Genomic DNA, 11,573 nt, shown 5'->3' on the forward strand with positions numbered 1-11,573 from the left:
CCCTGTTGCTTATCTCTCTAAGGCCTGGACTCTGTGGCAGTTGGGAGGCCCCCCTGCCTTAGGGCTGTGGCTGTGAGCGCCCTCCTGCTGGAGGAGCCTGACAAGCTTTCCTTGGGCCAGTCTCTCTCTATCTCTGCCCCTCACTCTGCTGAGGCTCTGCTCAGGTCCGCCCCTGACCGGTGGTTCTCTGACGCCCGCATTACCCACTATCAGGCCCTGCTTTCCGACCATCCCCGCCCCACTTTCTCCGAACGTGCTCCCCAAGCCCTGCCACCTGGCTCCCAGATCCTGCCTCTGACCCGGCCCGTGCATGGCTGCTTCCAGCTCCTTGAGGAGTCCCAGTCACCAAGGCCGGGCCTGTCTGACCCCCCGCTGAGGAACCCTGAGCTGATGCTTTTCACAGACAACGGGAGCAGTTTTGCTGTGGGGACGCCCGTGTTTCTGGGGCAGCAGTGGTGGACTATCCCTCCCTCTCTACCCTGTGGTCTCCTTCCCTCCCTCTGGCTCTTCTGCCCAGAAGCCGGAGCTTATCCCCTTAACACAGGCCCTGCACAGCAGAAAGAAAACCGATAACACTTTCACTGACAATCACTTTGCTTTTCCAACAGCTCACATCCACTCCTCTCTTTGCAAACAAAGGGGCCTGCTGACCTCCCCTGGGAGGGAAATTAAGGCAGAAGCACTTTCCTTACTAGACTCTGTCTGGTTATCCCTCTCTGTTGCTATTCTCCACTGCCCAGGTCACCGCTCTGGTGAGACAATGGAAGCAGTGGGAAATCGGGCTGCGGATGCAGTGGCTCAGTCAGCAGCCACCTCCCCCACTTCTTCCCTGCCTCTGGCAATCCCCACTTCCTCCCTTACCTATATATTCTCCTTCAGAAGAAACCTTCCCATCTCAGAGAGGAAAGAGGGAGGGTCCCTGGTGGTACATGCAGGACAAAACTTTATTGCACAAGCATTAAGCAGAATGCTGGTGAAGGGCTTGCGTGATTTCACTTATTTGGGTGGAAAGAAAATGCAACAGTTATTGAGCAAATATTACATAAAGGATGTCAGCCAATTGATCAGAAGTTATATTTATAGATGTAACACCTGCACCCTAGTAAGTGTAAAAAGAATCAAAGAGGCCCGTGTGGGAATAAGGCTTACGGGACATATCCCAGGGGAGAGATGGGAGGGAGATTATCCTGAGATACAGCCCTCAACACCTGGGTACAAACACCTGTTAGTTTTTGTAGACACCCTCTCAGGGTGGGCAGAGAGCTTCCCCACACAGAATGGAACAGCTCTCACAGCGGTCAAAGAGATAGTAAATGAATCAATGCCCCACCTGGGTCTTCCAGTAGTCATAGGGTCTGATAATGGCCCTGCCTTTGTTGCCAGAATATCACAAGGCATTAGCGAGACACTCAGGAGACAGTGAAAACTTCATTGTGCATACAGACCACAGAGCTCTGGGCAAGTGGAAAGAATGAATAGAATGCTTAAGGAGCTCGTTACAAAGCTTGTCTTAGAGACCCAAAGCTCCTGGGTGTCACTGCTGCCATTAGCATTGCTTAGAAATAGATGCACCCCCACAGAGTGGGTCTAACTCCCTTTGAAATTCTGTTTGGGAGACCACTACCTATCCTGCCCTTGGTTAGAGAGGACATAACTGCTGCAGTCTCTAACTCCTCCCTTGTCATGTTCCTACAGGCCCTGCAGAAAACTCAGAAAGAATTCTCACACCTCCTCTGAGAGGCTTTTTCTGTTGCTCTTACTGAACCTGCTCATCCAGTCCAGTCTGGCAAAGCAGTTCTGATAAAGAGATTTTCTACCTCCAGTCTGGAGCCCAGGTGGAAAGGACCTCATACTGTGATCCTCACCACTCCCACCATTGTAAAGGTGGTTAATCCCCACCTACTTTCATTATAACTAAGTTAAGTCAGCAGTCCCCAATGAATGGAAAGTGGAAATTAGTGAACATCTTCGGAAACTGCTACTGATCCGCTCCTCTGGTACTTGATTTTCCTCAAATCTGTGAAAAACACTGGGTGGAAAAATCCTGGGAGGATTTATCCTTGTAATCACTGCTTTGTTAGTATGGTTTGTGATTACCCTATTTGTCTGTATAGGGGCAACCTCATTCACTAAGGGATCCCCCTCATCCTTTCTCCAGAAGTGTAATTCCAGCACCACACCATGGGGTTTTCCTTAGTTCTCCTCTTCTTCCCTCTGCTTTCTAATCAGGAAACCCATAAGTCCCCAAACACATGGATTATGATCTTTAGAGACCTGGAGGGAGGTCCCTCCTTTTCTGCCACCTATTATTCAGGTTTAGAACCCTCTGACAGTAGATCCCACCCTGGCTCCCTGCTTCTACTTTAGAGCCCCCGTGGCCCCTCCAGTCCGACTGTGCACTGATGTTGGGTGGTGCTCACTCCCTGGGGATGACTCAAGTTGACCATCCAAACTGTTGATCAGGAGACTCAGACTACCCATCAAACCTCCTTTCCCTCTCTCCCCCCTCCCCCCTCCCCCCCATCATACTAACTATCCAGCAACTGTCCTACCAGAAATGTGAGAAGTCCGGAAGGTTCACCTGTTATGGGCCAGAACTCAGAACTTGAAACAAAGGATTCTTACAAGGTACTAAGTCAGTGGAAGACAATAGTCATCTAATTTATCATGGTTAAGTATGAGTAATTTAATCGTAGAAGGAGATGTAATGGGCCAGGACTTGAAATAAGGTACTAAGTGGAAGTGAGGAGACAATGGTTAAATCTAGTTTAGCATTGATTTAATCCTACAACAAAAAATGTTGTCCATGTAGGTCCTTTTCCCTCCTTTATGATTTCTTTGAGATACAGACCTAGTTATGGCACTGCTGGGTCAAAGGATATACATAGTTTGAAAGCCCTTTGGACATAGTTCCAGATTGCTCTCCAGAAGGGTTGGGTCATTTCACAACTCCACCAACAATGTGTTAATGACCTAGTTTTCCCACATCCCCTTCATCATTTATCATTATGTTTTCCTGTCATCTTAACCAATCTGAGAGATGTGAAGTGGTACTTCAGAGTTATTTTAATTTTTGTTTCTAATTTCTAATAGTGAATTATCATTTTTTCATATGAAGATGGATGACTTTAATTTTGTCATCTGAAAATTGGTCATATCCTTTGACCTATGAGGAATGATTTGTATTCTTATAAATTTGACCAGAGTAGGGCTATAGAACCAGTAAACCTTCTCCCCTATCTAATTCCTCTGTTTTAGTAATTCCTTGCATTTCTCATGTGTATAAGATAATTACTCTCTACCTTTTCATATAAGGTTTTCCTTTATAGAATTACATGAGCACAGGTGGGCTTGGTGTTCCTTATCAGCAAAGGTTTCCTAAATCTTCCCAAAATCAGATGCCTGACTCCTCATTCTGGGGTGTCCTCACTCTAAGGATAATATTGAATGGAAGTCCTCATGAAAAATTCATTGGGTATCAACTATCCACACTCATTCTATCCTCACTTCAATATCTAAACAATCCTTACCCCAAGTATCTCTTTTTCCTTTTCAAAGGCAGGTATGACTCATCCTAGGTTACCATAGCAGCATTTGGATTTCTCTTTTCCTGTGGATTTCATTGTCACCTGGATACTGAGCTAGATATGTCATGAGGAATTTGGTGGTGGAGAGAGGGGAGGGTTCCTAAGGATGGAACAGTTTGTGTATAATTTGGTGTATCAGTTAATCCAGGGGTGATACAGAAAGACAACTGTAAGCTGTGACTGGAGGTAGAAGAACAGACATGTGGTTCCAGAAATCCTATAGAAGGGAAGGGAAACTAGAAAAGGAAATTAAATAGTTTATGTTGGAGCACTCTCTGAGAGGTAATAAGACTTGGTCAACTCTGCAGGGATTATTCTCAAGGATTGGATTGACTGACTTGCTTGCAGCCTCATGGTGATCTTTATCACCCTTTTAAGAATAATAATTTGAGAAACTCTTCCTAGATATTTTCCTTCTTTCTTATGATACTGATGTTTTCCACAAGTTTCACCAATATTGAGAGCAGAATCCTTGTGCTGCCTGAACTAAAGATAATTTTAATCCATAGTCAGTTTATCTCCACAAGAGAGGAATTTAGGTAACTGGGGCTTATCCCCTTGAATGGCTTGATTGGCTAAAATAGCCAGACTGCCCTGGAGAAAAAGTTTAGGGTCATTAAGAGCTTCACCTTCAGAGTCACTGATGCTCCACTTGGGAGGGAATGGGTGAATGGTCGGAAGGGGGAGGCAACCAAAAATGAAATAAGGGAAAAAAGGATGACAAGGAAGAAAGTAATTGAGGAGTCTCAGCACATGACCTGAAATCATCTAAGGAAGACAGTGTGGACTATGATAAAAAATAATATCACAATCTTTTTTTGTTTCCTATCGCTACTCTTTGCCTCCTTTTTTAAAGCTTTCTGTCATTCTACCAATTTTCTTCTCTCCTTCTTGCTCACTCTTTCTTTCCTTCTTTTTGCCTAAAGCTAGAACTAGCACCTAACAATCAGGACAAGGTCCCTCATTCCCACATCCTTCCCTGGGATGGAAGGGGTGTTGCTTCCCCTTTCTGTCATATCTTCTTCTAGTACCACCTAGTCCACAATCTCACCATGCTTCCAACCCCCAGTGCTTCATGGTAGACAAGCTCCTTCCCTAGGGAAGTTTCCCAAAGGGGAAAAGAAGACTGCACTTCTCTTCTCCTATCTCAAGGAAACGGTTGATATCAGTTAGTATCAGAAAATAATATTTCCATTTTGTATCAACAATGCATAGGAGTAGTTATTATATCCTAGACGCTACTTCTAAGTAACACATACATCATATCCCTACCCTTTCCACCCCCAGGGAATTTGCCTCAGTACCTATAACTCCACGTTAAATCTCTGTTTCTTTTGATCACTCTCTTGTTCACCCTTCATTCTTCTCAGCAAAAAGTTCCAGGACTCTGAACAGGTCTTGGGATATATCCTGAGGAATTGCAGGTCTCATGTTTTCCTCAGGGACATAGTACTCTGAGATGATTGTTGACATTGGTCACCAAATGCACTCTGAAACCTGACCTGATTTATCCCTGCAGTCTGGTGGTCTTTGAAGATCTTCTGAATTACCTACTTGATTCTTCATCACCTTTACTCAGTACTTGCAGTCAGGTCTCTCATCTAGCACTCTAGGCTAAGGGCAAATCAAATTTCTTTCAGTTATTACACAGATGATTAATATGACTGATCTTTGCAGTGTAATAGAAGCATTGGCATGTAAGCTGTATTTTTGGTAGGCTCATTGAAGGTACCTTCAGGACACCTCTGATAACAGAGAGGATAATGGGAGTTATATATACTTTATCTTATTCCCACATGGTTCTGATGTCTTCCGCTAGATTCTTAAGTTTTGAAAACATTCATTCTGTGTAGTTAGAATATTATGAGTATTCAAACAAGTAGCAATAAAATTTTAGTGCATTATTTTTTCAAAAATTAAATAATTGGCCCTAATCAGTTAGTATTGTTGTTCTTGAATAACAGAATGCCAGATTTAGAAGAGACCTCAATGAGATTAGGCTTATTCTATCTGACCACATGGTGTGGTGGTAGGGAAAAGGGAGTGAATGCTACAAAGAGGCAAATTTCAGCTTGATGCTAGAGAAAACCTCTCAAAAGTTCAAACTGTCCATCAGTGGAATGAGCTGCCTTATAGAACCAATGCAAAAGATCATTAAACAAAAGCCTATTGGGTATTCGGTAGTAAGAATGGTTTTCTATGCATAGATCCACTAGGTGGTCTCTTAAAGCCTTGCTCACTCTAATTAATTATGTAATTCTGTGATAAGAGACAATCTGTCTTGGAAAAAGAAATACAAATTCCAGTGTGCCTGACAAACAGCCATCCAGCCTCTGCTTGATGGCTTCAATTGCTTCAATTATTCCTTGAGTCTCCCCATCCCAATTCTGGGACAGCTCTAATTGAAAGGGAGCTTGTCTTCACATCAGCCCTAAATATGATTCTAAATAATGTCTATCTACTGAACCCAGGTAGTGAAGAAATTAATTCATTTTTAACATGGGCAGACTTTTAAGTACTTAATTGAACAGTGCTATCATATATGCTAGAATCCATCTCTACAACTTTATTAACTATAGTGTAACCTAGTGGACCTGATGTGCAAAAACAAATTAAGAATCATAGCCTTCCCCAAGAGATGTAAAACAAATGAAAACTTGAATCCCACAAAACAGAAAATAATGTGGCCTAGAATTTTTCAATAAATACTGCAAAATAAGAGGCTCTATGAACCACTTGAAGAAAGAGAAAATATATTTTATTGTCGAAGGCATATAATAATCAATTTGGACCATTAATTTTTTAAAATTGCTATCTTTTGATTTTATATCACTTTATTTTCCCATTTCATCTCTTTCGTCTGCCTAACAAGTATTCTCTATAACAAATAATAAGAGAAAGAAAAACAGCACAGGAAAACTAACCAGCAAATTAACCAAATTTCCCAACAGATGAAATGCCCCTCACTTTTAGAAATACACTATCTCTTCTTTTAGACCAATTTACATTAAAAAATTAAACAAGGATTATTTATGGTTATTTTCCTTTTATTTTACTGTATTCATTGTATATACAGTTTTCTTTCAGTTCACCTTAATTCCCTTTGCATCAATCTCTATTTCTTCTGATGTTTCTTGATATTCTTCCTATTTACTCTTTTTTTTTTCTTTTTTTAATATTTTATTTTATTTTATAATAACTTTATATTGACAGAATCCATGCCAGGGTAATTTTTCCTATTTACTCTTAAAACAGAGTAATATTCCAATAAATTCCTGTGTAACAATTTTTTAGCCAATCCACAATCAGTTGGCATCTCCTTTATTTCCCATTCTTTTCTCCTACAAAACACTGCCATAAATATCTTGGTAAATATAAATATACTTATATTTCTGTCTTTGTTTTCCTTATGGCATTTTCCCTAGTGGAGGAATCTGTATTAAAGGTATAGACATTTTAGTCATTTTCGTAACATTATTTCAAATTGTTTCTCAGAATACTTACACCAAATTGTACACCCTCCAGCAGTGCCTCAGTGTGACTATTTCTTTACGACTGCTGCAATATTGAATTCTCCTAACTTTTGTCATCTTTGCCAATTTACTAGGGGAAATTTGATCTGGTACAAATTTTTACAGTATTTGATCATTTACTATCCTTTTGCTCATATTTGTTGACCAATTATCTGTTAGGAAATGGCTTTTAGCCTCTTATATTTCTATTGGTTCCCTATACATATTGGCTATCATAATCTTAGAAAAGAAATAACATGATGCATATTCTTCCCTTTTTTTAAATCCTTGTGATGGTCATTTTATTTACATAACACAATGTCAATTACATGTAACAAAGATTATTTATGTTTTCTTTGGTGATCAGTGTAGTCCTCTCTGACTGACTATTGTTCTATATCCCTCCCTCTTCTTTGCATTCTCTCTCTCTCTCTCTCTCTCTCTCCTTTCCTTTCTCCCTTCCTCTCTTTCTCTCCCTCTCTTTCTCTCTCTTTCCCTCTCTCTCTCCCTCTCTCTTTCCATCTCCCACCTATAACTGTGAAACATATAAGCATTTTAATGACATGCTCTTTAATATTTAAATCACATATCTGTGTCCAACTTATTAGGGTATATGATGTGATTTTGCCAAGGCAAATTTGTGTTCCCAAATTGCTTTCCAGGTCTTCCTGACTCCAGGTCCAACATTATATCTATTCACTTCTTGCCCCTTCTAATAACTAGCGTTTAAATAGCACTTTAAGGTTTGTAAAGTCCTTGATTCCTGCATCATTTAGTGAGACTGAGTAAAGGTACAGTTTGCATTATTGTAGTCTGAGAACCATCTTTGTCATTGCTTATCTTCCTAATACCCAGCTCAGTCATTTCTGCTTCCAAGAAGCCTTTCCTGATTCCACAGATTAGAAGAGATTCCTCTCTCCATAGTCTCTCATTTCATTGCTTGACCTCCCCTATCCATTTAACATATTGTAACATAATTCTCTATCTCTGTCTTTATTTCTCTTTGACTCTGTCTGTCTGTCTGGGTCTCTGAATCTACCTGTCAGTGTTTCTCTCTGTGTCTCTTCCTCTTACTAGGTCTCTGTCTCTGTCTGTCTGTCTGTCTGTCTCCCCTTCCCTGCGTGTCTCTTTGTCTCTCCCCCTCTATTATGTCTCCCATCGGTGAAAAACAAGCCCTTCCTATAGAAAGCACCTAATACATGTTTGTTTTCTTGAAACTGAATGCTTTGGATGAGCAGCTCACCTTTTCAATAAGTGAGTATCTTCCCTTTCTACCCCCCCCCCCCGTTTCTATGCTATTTATTCCTTCAGCTCCAGTCAATTACAGCCTGTCACAAACCAGAGGCCATTTTATCATTGAGCACAAATAGGATGGAGAGATCACAATGAATAGACTGAAGAATAACCCATGGCACCAGACACCACCAATTTAAGGTTTCTTCAGAGACTGTCCCTAATACTGCCTTGTACAACCACTGTACGTTATCTTGAGCCTCACTTTTCCCTTCACAATAGCTTTTTACTCCTGCACATCACCTTTTTCACAAGACTGCTTCCAGCCCAGAGTCCATCTGCAGAGATCTTTCACATTTTCTACTTCCAGAAATTGTTCTAGAGCTCCACCTACCTGATGACAGTAACCAAGGCTTGTCATCTGACCCACCCCTATCCAATGGGCTTCTGCTATTTCACAATATTGAGTTGAATTAGTATATTTTTTGAACTTTCACTTTTAGATAGAACACTGAGGATAGCCATGCTGTAGGAGATCTCCTCTGGATGCCAAGGTAGGGAATGTAACAAATATCATGTGTGACCTTCTGTAAGCCTCCTCTGTCTTTTGAGTGTTTTTTTTTTCTATGATAAAATGATGTGGACTCGGTGAATGTGGAGTGAGATGGCATTCCAGGTGTGAGTGTTTAGGGAGGAGAGGAGGATGTTGGATTTGATAATCTCCAAATTCCCATTCATCTTTGTGACTCTCAATGGTATGGTTTCCCACTCCCTCATTTAACCTTTTCCCAATACTTTATTGAAGGAAATGGACCAGGAAGCCTGATGATTTGAGAGAGGACTTCCTGGGAGGTCCATGGTGTCTGCTAGGGGAGGAGAGTGTGTGTATGTGAATGTGTGTGAGTGTGTGTGTGTGTGTGTGTGTGTTTGAGAGAGAGAGAGAGAGAGAGAGAGAGAGAGGGAGGGAGGGAGAGAGAGAGTGTGTGTGTGTGTGTGAATTTGGGGCAGAGGTGGGAAATATCCATGAGTGGAGAACACATGAGGTGGTGGATAGAAAATTGGAATCCAGAAAACATGGGCTCATATCCTGCTGGTGACTCAGACTCTGTGAGTATGGGGAAAAGACCTTAAAGTCTTTGATGATTATCAAATTCAGTTTTAAAATGGAGATTATAAGAGATCTTCAACCTTCAACTCAGACTGTTTTATTATTTCCTTGAGGGGAACAGAGCCAGGATGGCAGAGAGTACATAGATCTTTGTCTGACCTCTTCCTGCTTTCCCTAAGATCAATACTATATCAAGCCTCTGAACCTGTTTTGGAGTGATGGAACCCACAAATATTTGGAGTGTAACAAATTTGCAACAGAAAATATTTTGGAAAAGCTTCAATCAATGTCTGTTTCAAAAAAGATTCACTTGAAATGAGGTCTGTAAAATGTTTTGCAATTTTCAAATTGTTATACAAACAGTTTATTACTATTACTATTTGAGAAAGAATGATTATTAAGTTCTTCTCTTTGTGAGACCCAAAGCCACACAATATCAGAGACTTCCAAATAGATTCCAAATACGAACTCTGGTCATGTCTCTAATGATCAAAATAAGGCTAAAGAAATTTGCAAGTTGGAGACACTTCAGAAATAAGGCATTAAGGGGACTCAGATGAGGCACTGAATTTTTTTTAATAGTAGCTTCTTATTTTCAAAATACATGTTAAGATTATGATTTCTTAGGATTTCTTTTGTCAATCAATTACATTTGCTTCCCATATTCAAAGGACACTCTGGTCATATAATTATAAAAGACATACAACTATACAAATGAAGAGAAAAAAATAATGTGCTTCTAAAATGGCACCCTTTACCCCCAGCTCCCATCTGATCACATACTTTCAGATTATGAATGAGATTAAAGGCCATTTTATTCAGGATTTTAGGAAATATATGGTAAGCACCATGGGAGAGAGCTACCTTATTTTTCATTTCAGCAACTAATGGGATTTTCAATAGTTGCCAGATCCAACCACTCTAGTTTTGATCTTCATATGCCTCAACTTTCCTATTTTATTTTTTTTTGCTGAGGCAATTGGGGTTAAGCGACTTATCCAGGGTCACACAGCTAGGAAATGTTAAGTGTCTGAGGCCAGATTTGAACTCTGGTCTTCCTGGTGCTCTATCCACTGCGCCACCTTGATGCCCCTTCATATGCCTCAAGTTCAGGGAAACACTGGTCACAGTCCCAGCTCTTCCTTCCCTGGCCCCTAACACCAGAGCAGAGTCTTGACCTAAAGCTCCAGCCCCACAGTTGCAATCATAAAATGTCAATCTAAAGACTGGGGAAGCTTATAATCTTTGCCCCTTGGGGTAGTTTCAAACCAAGTGCACAATAGAGATTGATATTTTTATCTAGAGAAACCAAGTTTAAAAAATTAAATTTAACCATTAGCGAACAGTTAAATGGAACAGCAAACTTTAGATTTAATTTTCTGTCCAAAAGGACAAAACAGAAGAAGAGAATAGACAGTGGGAAGAGAAAAAAGGCATTTCTTCAGCCACCTGGATTCATGGCTGGGGATGAGGAGGACATCCGTGAATGATAAGAGTTATCTTCTATTTTTGGTGCTGCCATACTATCTACCCAGGGTTGATGCTACCCAGCCAGAATGAGCATCTTTTTCCAGGGAAGAAGATGGACATTCAACCAAGTAAGCGAATTTCACCTATATTTGATGAAAAAGCCAGAACTTAACAAAAAATTTATCTACAAATATAGAACTCAAGAGAAATCTAAAAAGGTAAAGATTAATCTTGGGAACTATATTTCAGCTATAAAGATGTATAAAGAATATATGTATACCTTGTTCTAGAAACTGATGTGGAAAGGACATTGTACCAGAAAAAGGGTAAAGTGGGGATAGTACATCTCATGAAGAGGCATAGGAAACCTATTATATCTGAGAGAAAGAATGGAGGAGGATGAATATAGTGGGTATTTTACTGCCTTCAGAATTGTCTTTAAGAGAAAAATTTTAGACATATTCAATCTATGGTGAAACTTCTCCCACCTCATTGAAAAGTGAGAAGGGAAAAGTGAAAAGGGAAGGAATAAGCTAAGTGGAAGGGAATACGGAAACTGTGAGGGAAAGGGGGTAAGATAGGGGGAGGAACTCTAAGGGGGGAGGGATACTAAAAAGGGAGGGGTGTGAGAAGCAAGTGGTGCTCACAAGCTTAATACTGGGA

Source organism: Antechinus flavipes, chromosome 1, assembly GCF_016432865.1.
Source record: "Antechinus flavipes isolate AdamAnt ecotype Samford, QLD, Australia chromosome 1, AdamAnt_v2, whole genome shotgun sequence".
In the NCBI taxonomy this organism is placed as follows: domain Eukaryota; kingdom Metazoa; phylum Chordata; class Mammalia; order Dasyuromorphia; family Dasyuridae; genus Antechinus; species Antechinus flavipes.